This window comes from Telopea speciosissima, chromosome 10 (assembly GCF_018873765.1).
Source record: "Telopea speciosissima isolate NSW1024214 ecotype Mountain lineage chromosome 10, Tspe_v1, whole genome shotgun sequence".
In the NCBI taxonomy this organism is placed as follows: domain Eukaryota; kingdom Viridiplantae; phylum Streptophyta; class Magnoliopsida; order Proteales; family Proteaceae; genus Telopea; species Telopea speciosissima.
In genome coordinates, this window is record NC_057925.1 from 32,657,352 (window position 1) to 32,669,827 (window position 12,476).

A 12,476-nucleotide genomic window follows, 5' to 3' on the forward strand; every position below is an offset into this window, starting at 1 on the left:
ACAACATAAAATCTCTTCTAAAACACTGGATTTTCAGCAACATAGTCACCCTTCAAAGCTCTCTAACCCTTCTCTAACTGTAACAATTCTGATTCTTCAGCACTTTCTTTTGTTGAGAGTTGAATGAATAAAATAAACAAATCAATGTTCTATAGATCAACTTCAACACACCAAACACTCAATGGCAAAACTGACATTTCACTCATGTCCTAGGTAAGTTCTCAAAATACCCATCACAGATTCCATCTCCCACTAACTCTCATGGCCAATAGGAACATATGCAATGCATGCTCACCTAACTGTTTCCTTTCCATTGTTACCCTTGATCAAAACCTCAAATCACAAATAACCTAGTCCCACTTAAATCGGATCATCAACAAACCATGGTTCAACTCAAAACCAAAATGAACCCATTCCATCAATCAAACCATTGTTGAATCATTCTCTACATTGAACCCAATCAATTTCATCAAACCAAACCATCAATCTATGCTTAATCAAATTAAATCAAGGTAATTGCGCATCTATAAAATTGATAAGATCAATAAAAACTAATCATAAGACATTGAGCTCTATTAAGCAATCAACATATAGTAATAAACATATATTCACTCATAAATCAATGCCATAAACTATTAATAAATAATGCCATAAACTTACAAAATAATTCGGCCCATATATGGGCTCCGCCGAAACGCTGGGTTACGGACCTTTATCCGCTGTTGTAACTTGAGCGCTGCTGTGTGCATCATGCGGTGCAGCAGCGGCCATGTGCGCACAGTGGGGCCCGCTGTGCACACATGGCCGCTTCTGCACCGCACGATGTGCACAGCATCGCTCCAATTACAGCAGCGAATAAAAATTCACTGGGTTACCCTACCAGCACCACAATAAAATATATTAAATTATTAGTTTCGAAATGTGGGGCATCACATAAGAAACATAGTGAAACTATTACGTATACTCTCCTTCCAGTTCTCGAGAGGGCAATGGGTTAAAGAAGTTGCATCCTTTCAATTCCAAATTTTGATGATCTTATGAGGTCTAACTTCTAGGTTGGGTTGTGCGCAATGTTTAAGGTCTCAACGAGATTTTGTAAAATATTTCGGTTTTGCACGATGTCAGAATGAAACTCATTACAATATGTAAAAAGTGCAAGATTTCAATCCCATTTCATGTAAAATGTGACCAATTAATCAACCAACAAAACTATTTGTTACAAATAAGATCCTGTTGTTACATCAAAACATATAAATGTTGACTAATCTGCTTGGTAAAATGAAATGGTTGAATAATTGAAAAATGAGACAAAATTTCGCATTTTTACCAAAATTTTGATGATGTGTGGTTTTCATATCATTCAACCGAAAAACATACAAGCCTTTAATATAAAAATATTATAATTTCGAATGAGATACTTCATAATTTTGACCCATTTATTTTGTTGGTTTACCAAATTACCCATCAAACTGTCGTTTTTCCAGGCTACCCATAACAAAGCTCCAATTAAAAAACTACTCAAAACAATATCTGCCCTTCTCTCACCACTTATGTCATTTTGTCAGTTTTGCCCCTTTTCTTCTCATCTCCGACTGTGTAGGTATTCGTACCCTTACTTCAAGCAAACCCAAGCATAGCTCCTTCTTTGAGTTTCGAATAACGATGACGTTACCAAATTAATAAGATGGAGATAATGACAACAACATTGCCAAATAAGAAGAAGAAGATTTGTTGGAATTTTAATCGTTTTTTAATTAAAGATTCAAAATACGTTTTTGTTGGGTGCGTTAGAGGGTTGAGTCTTTTACTAATAGACACCTAAATAGCTAATGAGTGTCTATTGGAAGACTTGTTTGAATGGCTAACAAACAAGCCTTATGGTGAAAGAGATGATTTGGGGCATATCTTTTGGAGACATTTCTTAGTGGTGTCTCTTCCACTCTTACATAAAGGGAGGAGGTCTTGCTCATTCTCTAAGAATTGCATTGGAAAACATCTTTAGAAGCAATTTTAATTTATATTTTCTTCCCTACCATAGTGCAATGTCGATGAATTAGTGGATATAGCCTTTAGACTCCCTTTGAAATCAATCACATTTGGAACTGCAACCTATGTGATTAGAGAGTTATTTTATCTTGGGGGTATAGATGCATGGTCAATCCAAATTGCAGAATTGGAGCAACTAAAAACCTTAAGGAGAGCATCGTTTGATGCGACTCAACTCTACCATCTATCTACTGTTCAGACATCACAAGAGGACGCATATTGGTGTACTTCTTTCTAAAAGAATATTTCAGCGCCAAATTATTCACCGTACTAATCAGACAATTCTTGTATTTATTGTTTGTATATTATGTTTCTAGTCTTAGACTTTCTGCCCATCTAATTCTATTCTTAGAAGATTAAGGCTAAGAGGAAGGGGACAAAGTGGAGGAGCAACCTATTTCATCTCTGTCAGAGAGTGGCATGATAGATAGATTTCATAACTCGGCAGTTCATCCACTGTAGCAGCAATCTTAACCGGAGTTTCATTGGGTGCAAATGAGGAAGATCTCGGATAAGAAAGTTGAGTTGAAGACAACGAAAATGAAGTGGTTGTCAGCATTTGAAGGAAATAAGTCAAGGAGAGCTTTGTTGGGGGAGTAAAGCGCAGGTCGAGTGGTGGACTAGAGGAGACTAAGCTTGGATTCGATGAGTCAGAGATGCTACTAAAGCCCAAGATTCAAGAATGCCAACGACGCACATGTCCCATCAAATCTCAAACCCAAGGACCCCACCAATTTCTTGAATATTGCTCCAGTGATGGTGATAAACCCAAATTCACACCAACCAATCAGAGGCCGCCACGTGTCCCGGCCCAGGGAGGTGGACCATGACAGGACCAGTGAAGGACCAACCACGGGCGCGGACAACATGACTACCCCCTCCATGGGCGCCGATCCGCATGACCACCCTTGGGCACCGATCCGCATAACCCTCGGGCGCCGATCCACATGACCATCCTCAAGCGCCAATCTACATGACCACCCTCGGGTGCCGATCCACATGACCACCCTTGGGTGCGGACAGCCTACAAGAGTGACCTTGGACAAGTACGGGCGAAGACCGACCTGGGGTACAGATCAGACCCCGAGCATAGATCCTGATCTAAGATCAAGGTACCACCGCCGCCATCAACAAGACATGCACCATCTCCAGGACTCTAGAACACTGCCTATCAGCTCTACAGTCCCAGATGGACACAAACACCAGGCACCTTATCTAACAACGTATCAACGTCTATCCGCTAGGTAAATCAGCTCTACAAGGACACTACCTCCTGTAGGGGACAACCAATCAAGGAAGAACCCTGCTACCCATGAACTCTATGAAGTACGAGAACTACTCGCCATCGACTGGGACTCTCCACACCACCACATTCCACTATAAAAGGGAAGGTACTCCATCCCCTCAGATCATCTTAAATTCTAACTATTCTTCTGTTTGCTCAGAGAGGTCTAACTTAGGCATCGGAGAGTCCTAGGCCGGAACCACACCGGTTCTCCTTTGTCACCCTGGTTCTTTTGCAGGTTACGGCACTCGAGGGACCACAGACGATTTCTTGACGCAACAGATTGGCATCGTCTATGGGAACGATGCTAGCCATCAAACCTACTAGCTCGATTCCACCATCACTCAATGGCACCATGGGGTAAGAAGACCGCTCCCTCCACCAACAATGCTACGAGGGGGGGAACGGATCACCTCCTCCAGAGAGCTCGCGTCGTAGAGCTAATGACCCTGTCTCTCAGGAGAGGGAGGTCCCAGAGAACCAACAAGTTGAGGTAGTTGACCTCAACCCTGAAGCAGCCGTGGAGCCAACACCTGATCCCTATTGGACCGACGACTGTGGGTCAAATCAATGACTTGCAACGACAGATCCTCAATGACCAGCGACTCTTTTGAGACTACTTGAGGCAACGTGCAACATTCCATCATCGCAGGGCGTTGCTAGCACCAAGGACAGATCCTGTCCCTTGACAAGAGCAGAGCCCCGGGAGGTCACCTCCTAGGGGTGATAGGTCAGAGAGGTACACCAGGTAGTAGGGGGATCCCTCCCAACATCCCAGGAGAATAACGGACCTCCCAATACGGTCATATTGTGGAAGAACATCATCACACCGATCCGTGGTACCCAGTTCAAAAGGCTTAATTAGGAGATTGGTGTTCCAAGGTCGACTAGGGGGAAGCTACGCACCAGGGCGAAGCCAGTCCTATTGAGAAGAAAGCCCCTCACGTTCACGCCAGGGCTCATCGTGACGTGACCATTCACCATCCCGCCAACACTCAAGGCGGGAGGGGACTTCAAGAATAGGACGAGAACGAGGTCGCAGTGAACGTCCGGCCAGACGTGAGGGACAGTCACAGGATGAAGAGCTAGACAAGAGACTCCGAGATTTGGACGAGAAGCTGGAAGGATTGAAGAAGCACACCAAGGGTGAGACACACTGGATCCCCGGACAGCATCCATTCTCAGAAGAGATCATGTCAACCTCACTCCCCTCTAGATTCGGGTTACCCACCTTTGAACTCTACAGTGGCACCACGGACCCTAATGACCATATTAATTACTTCAACGGGATGATGACCCTATATGGGGGATCAGATGTGGTTTCCTGCTGAGCGTTCCCTGCATCCCTCAAGGGTGCCGCTATTTCGTGGTTCTCTAGACTACGACCGAGGTCGATAGGTTCGTTCGCAGAATTGTGTGAACAATTTGTCACCTGCTGCCATAGCAGTGTCAAGCAGAAGAAGACCACGGTCAATCTACTAAATGTGATACAAAACCCTGGAGAGTCCCTCAGGGAGTATGTCAGCAGGTTCACTAAGGAGTCCCTGGAGGTCCGAGACTTAGACGACCAGACCCAACATGCAGCCTTGGCTGGGGGCATCAGGGACCTAGACTTGATTAAAGACCTGGCACGTCATGAGACTAGGACCATGAAGGAGCTTCGGGAGCGGTGTAACGAGTTTGCCAACATGGCTGAGGTACTACAGGCTCAGAAGAAGGTGATCGAAGCCAAGCCACAAGATAACAAAAGGTCAGCGTCGGACGACCGCAAAGAAAGAAAGAGGTCGAGGACCAAGCGTCGATAGGAGAAGGGCAACCTCCCATCAGGAAGGAGCGGTCGTTGCCCAGAAAGGGGCGAGCGAGCAAGCAACCCAGAGTTCACACCACTGAACACTACCAGGTCCCAGATCCTTATGCAAATCCATGACCATGACCTACTCCGTTGGCCACGACCCATTATACCAGGACCTGAGAAGCATAACCCTAACAAGTACTGTCTCTTCCACAAGGATAATGGATATGACACAGAAGACTGCTACCAACTGCAGAGGGAGATAAAGCAACTTGTAAGGGCAGGGAGCTTGAACAAGTACATAAAAGGAAGACGTGACGGCCATTCGGGCCAAGGAGACCAAGGTCGTGATCGAGAAAGAGAAGAACCAAGAAGGGAAGAAAGGAAGACAGATCGGGATAAGGAGAGAGACCATACAGAAGAAAGGAGAGATGTAGCAGAGCTAAGTGGCACCAAGGGAGCCCCCTTCCTCACCATACTTGGAGGACCGCGGCAAGAGTCTACCAGGAAGGCCAAAGCCCATGCCAGATTCGTGGGAGTAGCAGAGAAGCGAAGCAAAGTTAAGACTGAGACGGTAATTACCTTCTCGAATGCAGACTTGGAAGGTGTGAGCTTTCCACATGAGGATGCCCTAGTAGTACAGGTGGAGATAACCAACCAACCAGTGCACAGGGTGCTGATAGATACAGGGGCGTCTGTGGATGTGCTCTCATTGGAAGCCTACCGCCAATTTGGGTTCGGGGACGATCAACTCAAGCCAGAGCCCACCTACCTCCATGGATTCTCGGGCGCCACCGCCTCCATCAGAGGTACTATAGAGCTGCCTGTCACCTTCGGAGAACACCCTCGACAAGTGACCATCATGGTGAACTTTATAGTCGTCAGGTTCGTGGTGTCATTCAACGGCCTCTTAGGGCGACCATCTCTGATAACCCTTAGAGGAGTCGTATTGCCACTCCACTTGAAGATGAAGTTCCCCACCGAGAATGGGGTAGGAGAAGTCCGAGGAGATCAGAAGAAGGCTGGACAATGCTATGCTACCTTTGTCAAGAAAAACAATGGCAACACACGTGGAATGGCACTGTGCGTGGAGAACCTGGTCAGCGACCAGAGGGATGAACTAACAGATAGAAGAGGAAGGCCAGTGGAGGACCTCGTCCCATGGCTACTCAGCAAGGATGACCCTTTCAAGGTCATACAGGTTGGCTCGTTATTGAGCAAGAAACAGAAGGAAGAGCTGGGGCACGTCCTCCAGGCAAACATGGATGTCTTCGCATGGTCGACCTTTGACATGTTAGGCATACCCAAATCCATAGCAGAGCACCGGCTACACGTAGACCCGACCAAAAAGCCCGTCCAACAGAAGTGGCAGAACTTCGCCCTCGATCGATAGGCAGCTATCAAGGAAGAGGTCGAGAAACTAAGTCAGTCAGGGTTCATCAGAGAAGAAAAGTTTCCAACCTGGCTCGCGAACGTGGTCATGGTACCCAAACCCAATGGGAAGTGGAGAATGTGCGTCGACTACACTGACCTAAACAAAGCATGCCCGAAAGACGAGTACCCACTACCCAGGATCGACCTACTGATCGATGCAACTGTCGACCATGAGATGCTGAGCTTCATGGATGCCTACTTTGGGTATAACCAAATCCTCATGCATGAGGATTATGAGTCTTACACCGTATTCCAGATGGATAAGGAGAACTACTGCTATCGCGTCATGCCGTTCGGATTGAAGAACGCATGAGCCACCGATCAGATGATGGATGTTCGAGGAACAGATTGGGCACAACATGGAGGTGTATATGGATGACATGCTCGTGAAAAGCGTCCAAGCCCACCAACACCTGGCTGACCTAGAGGAAGTATTTACGGCACTGAGAAGGAACCAGATGAAGCTAAACCCTACAAAGTGCGCCTTTGGAGTAACGTCAGGGAAGTTCCTAGGGTTCATGGTCTTAGTCTTCGAATTGAATCCAACCCATCCAAGATCAAGGCCATCCAAGAGATGGCACCACCTCAGACAGTCAGAGAAGTGCAGAAGTTGAATGGAAGGGTCGCAGCCCTATCAAGGTTTATGTCGCGATTGAGAGACAAGTGCCTGCCATTCTTTAAGACACTGAAGAACCTCCAAAGTACAAAAGACTTTGCATGGACGGAGGAGTGTCAAAAATTGTTTGAGGAACTAAAGGAGTACCTGGAGAATCCACCACTACTTGGGCAACCAGAACCCAATAAAGAGCTGCAAATCTATTTGGCCGCCACCCCGGTCGCGGTAAGCGCAGTACTGTTGAGGGAAGAGGGTAGGATACAGAGACCCATCTACTATGTCAGTCACATCCTGATTGACGTAGAGACCAGGTAGACAAGGATCGAGAAGGTAGCCTACCCGCTGGTGATCACGGCTAGGAAGCTACGACCATACTTCCAAGCCCATACTATCATAGTCCTCACCGATATACCGCTGAAGAAGGTACTCCACAAGCCAGGTGTCTCCGAACGATTGATAGCCTGGGTAGTAGAGTTGAGTGAGCATGACATCAGGTTCCAACCAAGGACGGCCATCAAAGGCCAAGCTTTGGCAGACTTCATCGCCGAATGCACTTTATTTGAGATCGAGCTAGAAGCAGAAGAACCAGAGGAGCATGATCGGGGATCATGGGAGATGTACGCGGATGGTTCGAGTAATGCAGTAGGAAGTGGGTTTGGCTTCATACTCACCAGTCCCAAGGGATTCTGAATTCAGTATGCTCTCCGATTCACCTTCCCAGCATTCAATAATGAAGCAGAATACGAGGCATTACTAGCGGGACTCCGAGTAGCCAAAGCCATCCAAGTCACACACCTATCCATCCGGAGTAACTCCCAGCTTGTAGTGAATCAGGTGAATGGAGAGTATGAGGCGAAGGTCGAACGAATGGCATCATACCTAGCACGTGCTCGAGCATTGATTGGGGAGTTCATGAAGTTCGAGATGGTTCGGGTTCCCAAGATCGAGAATGCCACCGTCGATGCCCTATCCAGGCTAGCCAACGACGAGCTCAGAAACCTGGCCAGTGCCGTCTATGTTGAAATACTGCATGAGCCAACATATCAGGAGAAGCAGGTCAATGAGATTGAAGAGGGGCCTAGCTGGATGGACCCTATACTCAACTACCTACAGAATGACGTCTTACCAGAAGACAAGGTCGAAGCAAGGAAGATAAGGATGAGAATTGTAAAGTACACTGTCGTGGATGGAGTACCATACAAGAGGGGGGTCACAGCACCACTACTCCGGTGCCTAGGACCCAAGGGAGCCAAGTACGCCCTGGCAGAGGTCCATGAGGGGATATGCGGAAGCCACATGGGAGGGAGAGCTCTAGCCTACAAAGTCCTCCGCCAGGGGTTCTACTGGCCACGGATGCAAGAAGAAGCAATACAGTATGCCAAGACTCGCGAGCAATGTCAATTGTTCGCCCTAGTACCCCATCTATCCGCCACCAAATTGACATCGATCCTTAACCCCATTCCCTTTGCCATATGGGGGGTGGACATCCTAGGCGACTTCACAGCAGCATCTAAAAATCGTAAGTACTTGGTGGTCACCATAGACTACTTCACCAAATGGGTCGAGGCTAAACCATTGGCCAAAATAACAGAGAATGAAATGGAGAAGTTCGTCCGTGACGACGTCATCTACAAGTTCGGGGTGCCAAGGATACTAGTCTCAGACAACGGGAAGCAGTTCAATAACCCTAAGTTCAGAGCATTCTGCCAGAGCTACAACATTGACTATCGACCTGTTTCAGTAGCCTACCCACGGCCAATGGTCAGGTGGAGGTGATAAACAGAACGTTGCCAGAAGGGGTTAAGAAAAGGCTAGAGGGAGCCAAAGGGAAGTGGGTCGAGGAACTACCAAGCGTCTTGTGGGTGTATCGAACCACAGTAAGGATGTTATACCCGCACCCCGGATCATAATTAATTATTATTTCTTCCCCGTGACGTGTAGTTATCACTGCCACGTATGCTGGTGAGCTGTTCGCACTGATGGTCAAACCCAGTTACAAAATTATTGACCACAGTACGGGTTTGCCTGTGAGGAAACTATTCGGGGTCATAGGGGACAAACCATGACAAGGAAAAAGTAAGTTCTAGCCCTTAATTTTATTTATTTACCCTTTCCCTTGATGCCCTCGAAGTGCGGGTCAAGGTTTGGACTGCCCGAGCTATTTTAATTGAGTTGGGAAAATTTTATTTGTGGGTCCCACTTACCTCAGGGAAAGTGTGAGGGACTTGTGTTCCATTATTACGTGGACCCCACCCTTTAATAGACCCCCTTTGATAGACTTCTTTCCTATTTAGAACTAATAGGTTGACCCATTTAACTTAAGGTACCCATTTAACTTGGGTGACCCATTTAACTTAGAGTACCCATTTAATTTGGGTGACCCATTTAACTTAAAGTACCCATTTGGCTTAATGACCCATTTAACTTGGATCGACCCATTTAGCCCTTGACCCATTTAACTTAAAGGACCCAAGGCCCATTTTCTATAAATAAGACTAAAGGGGGAGAAACATTCATTTCTCTTTACTTCTCTCATCTAACCTAAATCGTGGAGGAGAGAAAGAGGAGAGAAAGGAGAAAGAAGAAAGAAGAAAGAAGGAAGGAGAAAAGGAGGAAGAAGGGTGGAGAATCTTGATTGGAGGCTTGAAGATCACTTCTTGGAGCCTTCAACGTGGAGCACCACTTCCTTAGGGTAGGTAAGCCATTAAAACCCACCTCTCTTCTTTTATTTTGGATTTTGGGGTTTGGGAAATGGGAAAGACTTGACCTAGGGTTCTCTTGGAACCCAAGAAATCGATGGAATCTCTAAGCCTTGGTTATTGTGGAGTTATTTTACTCCATGGCTTGCTCTAAAGCTCTCAATCTCATTCTAATTGAAAGACTTAGGATTTCTACCCTATTTGAGCTATAGATTAGGTTCTCCTTGGTTTTCCTCTTGAACCCTTTGGGATACATGGACCTAGTGAGGTCTTAGAACCCTAATGGACCTAGGAGGAAGCTTCCTTGAAGCCTCCTTACCTTTAAACCCCTTGAGAAAGGAACCCCTAGTGAGAAACCTTTTAATTTTTGATTCTACAGGTATGTGGTTTTACATGCGATTTCAAGACCTACGAGAAATCACCCTTGCAACAACCCCCTAAATAAGCCCCTGTTAAAGTCGATTTTAGATGCGATTTCATGTTCTGAGACAAATGTTTGAGTTAAAATAAAACCGCAAGCATACGGGTCAATCGTAGCTACGGGTCGAACACGAGGAGATATACGTCACTCTATTTAACTAACTTAAAAGTAATACAAAGTGAACCAAATTAAAGTGTTAAATTAAACTAATTAAATTAACGAAAATCAATGCATCCTAACTCATAAGCATCTAACAAAATTAAGGGATTAAATCGACGCCCTAACACATGAGCATCTAACCTATCAAACTAAAGTGAATTGAAAGAAATAAAAATACAGCCACACATACTAACCATATAAAAAGAAATAAGAGAATAAAAATGCACCCATAAACCACAACCATATAAAATTAAAATAAAAGAAATAGAGGGGGAAGAAGAAGAAGATAGAGAGAGATAGAGGAGATGGAGAATGAGATTGAGAGTTTAGATAGTAAAACCTGGATGTACTTGCATGAATGTAATTGAAAAGCTTGAATACTTGCATAAACTTACCATGGCCTCCTCTTCTAAATCTGCAAGTCTTGTCATCAACTTAAGAACTTAGACTAGAAGGCTTAAAACCTAAACTAGAATTAAGAAATTACAACCCAATGGAAGACTTAAATTGAAATTAAAGCATAAACTAAACCTATTATAACCATTAACTAAAAATCATAAAAGCAAACTAGAACTTAGAAAAGCCAAAAATCACAAATTAGAAGGAGAAGAAGAGAAGAAATTTCACTAAGTGAATGAGCAATTTTTACAAGAGAGGTAGGGGGTATTTATAGGTGGAAGAGAGGAGAAGAGAGAAGATGGAAGTGTAGGAGAAATATTCCCTAAGAAAAGAGAACATTCTCTTCTCTTTCCTCTTTAACAATGCCTTGAATCCTAAGAAAAAAAGAAAAAAAAAAAGAAAGAAGAAGAAGAGAAGATTGTTTACATAGACCTTCTATTTCTAGAAAAATAAACTTCCAATTGTAACAAGTGCTTCCTTTTCTTTGTAGATATCTTCTCCAAGCAATAAAATCAAAGCATCTTTGATTTTTCAACCTTCCATAGATGAGAAAATATAAATCTATCCCAAGTAGAATTTTAGAAGTGCCCTTGAGAAGTTGGAGGAGAGAGAGAGTAAGGGTGATGACTAGAATTCTTTCAAGAATAAATAAAATACCCATTCTGTCCTTCAGAAAATGTGGAGCATGGGGTGCTTATATAGGCCTCACCATTGTGTTCCTTGCAAAAAATCACCCAAAATAGACCCAAATTTCGTCCAATTCGGAGTTGGGGAGCCCAAGATATCTGAAGTTGAAGTTGGACTGTCCAGAGCCTTCCAAATGGAATCTTTCGGGTACAGTAAAGTAACTTCTGATAATTGTGTTAAGGCCCCTGGAATCCAAACTTCCACTTCACTTTGTCCCCGTCCGACTGTCAATAATTATAAATAAACCCCTGTACACCATTGTCGCGCGTCGTTACGGAAACGGCCATAACTTCTTCGTTTCAACTCGGAATCAAGTGTCGTTTGAACCGTTGCGAAGCTGACTCGATGGGCTATGCATCCATACTATTAACACCTCGAAAAAGCTTTAAAACATCTCCTTAGCATCATCTCATCCATTTTCACAATAATTCACCTAAACTCTGAAAAGCACAAGAAATCACCGAGTAACTCTGTCCAATGTGGTAAAATGTATGCTTTATGCCCTAAGATTTCACACATAAATGTGCTCATTAGATTCCCCCACACTTGAACGTTACTTGTCTTCAAGTAAACCAAAAGATAAACTAACCTAGAATGCAAAAAAATAATCCTAACTCACTTTCGTAGGAATCACGGTTGCACTTAGCATGTGCAACAAGCCTTTCAACCCCTAGGCTACCCCTAGTGGACGAGTTGTGTCTCGTGGGTGTTTGCAGTGAATATACACCCAAAATTCAATAAATCAAAAAGAATGGTGTAAATTTTTCTCATGGCATAAGTAAGATAGGGCACACAATCTCAAAGAAATACTCAACTAAAGATTAAGGAGCCAAAGGTTTCCCCATACTTGAATTTTATCACCCCACATCAATTCAAGTAACAAGCATGCATCAAGGTCAAGGGATCTCCTCATATTTTCTAAACACTACTCACCTTCA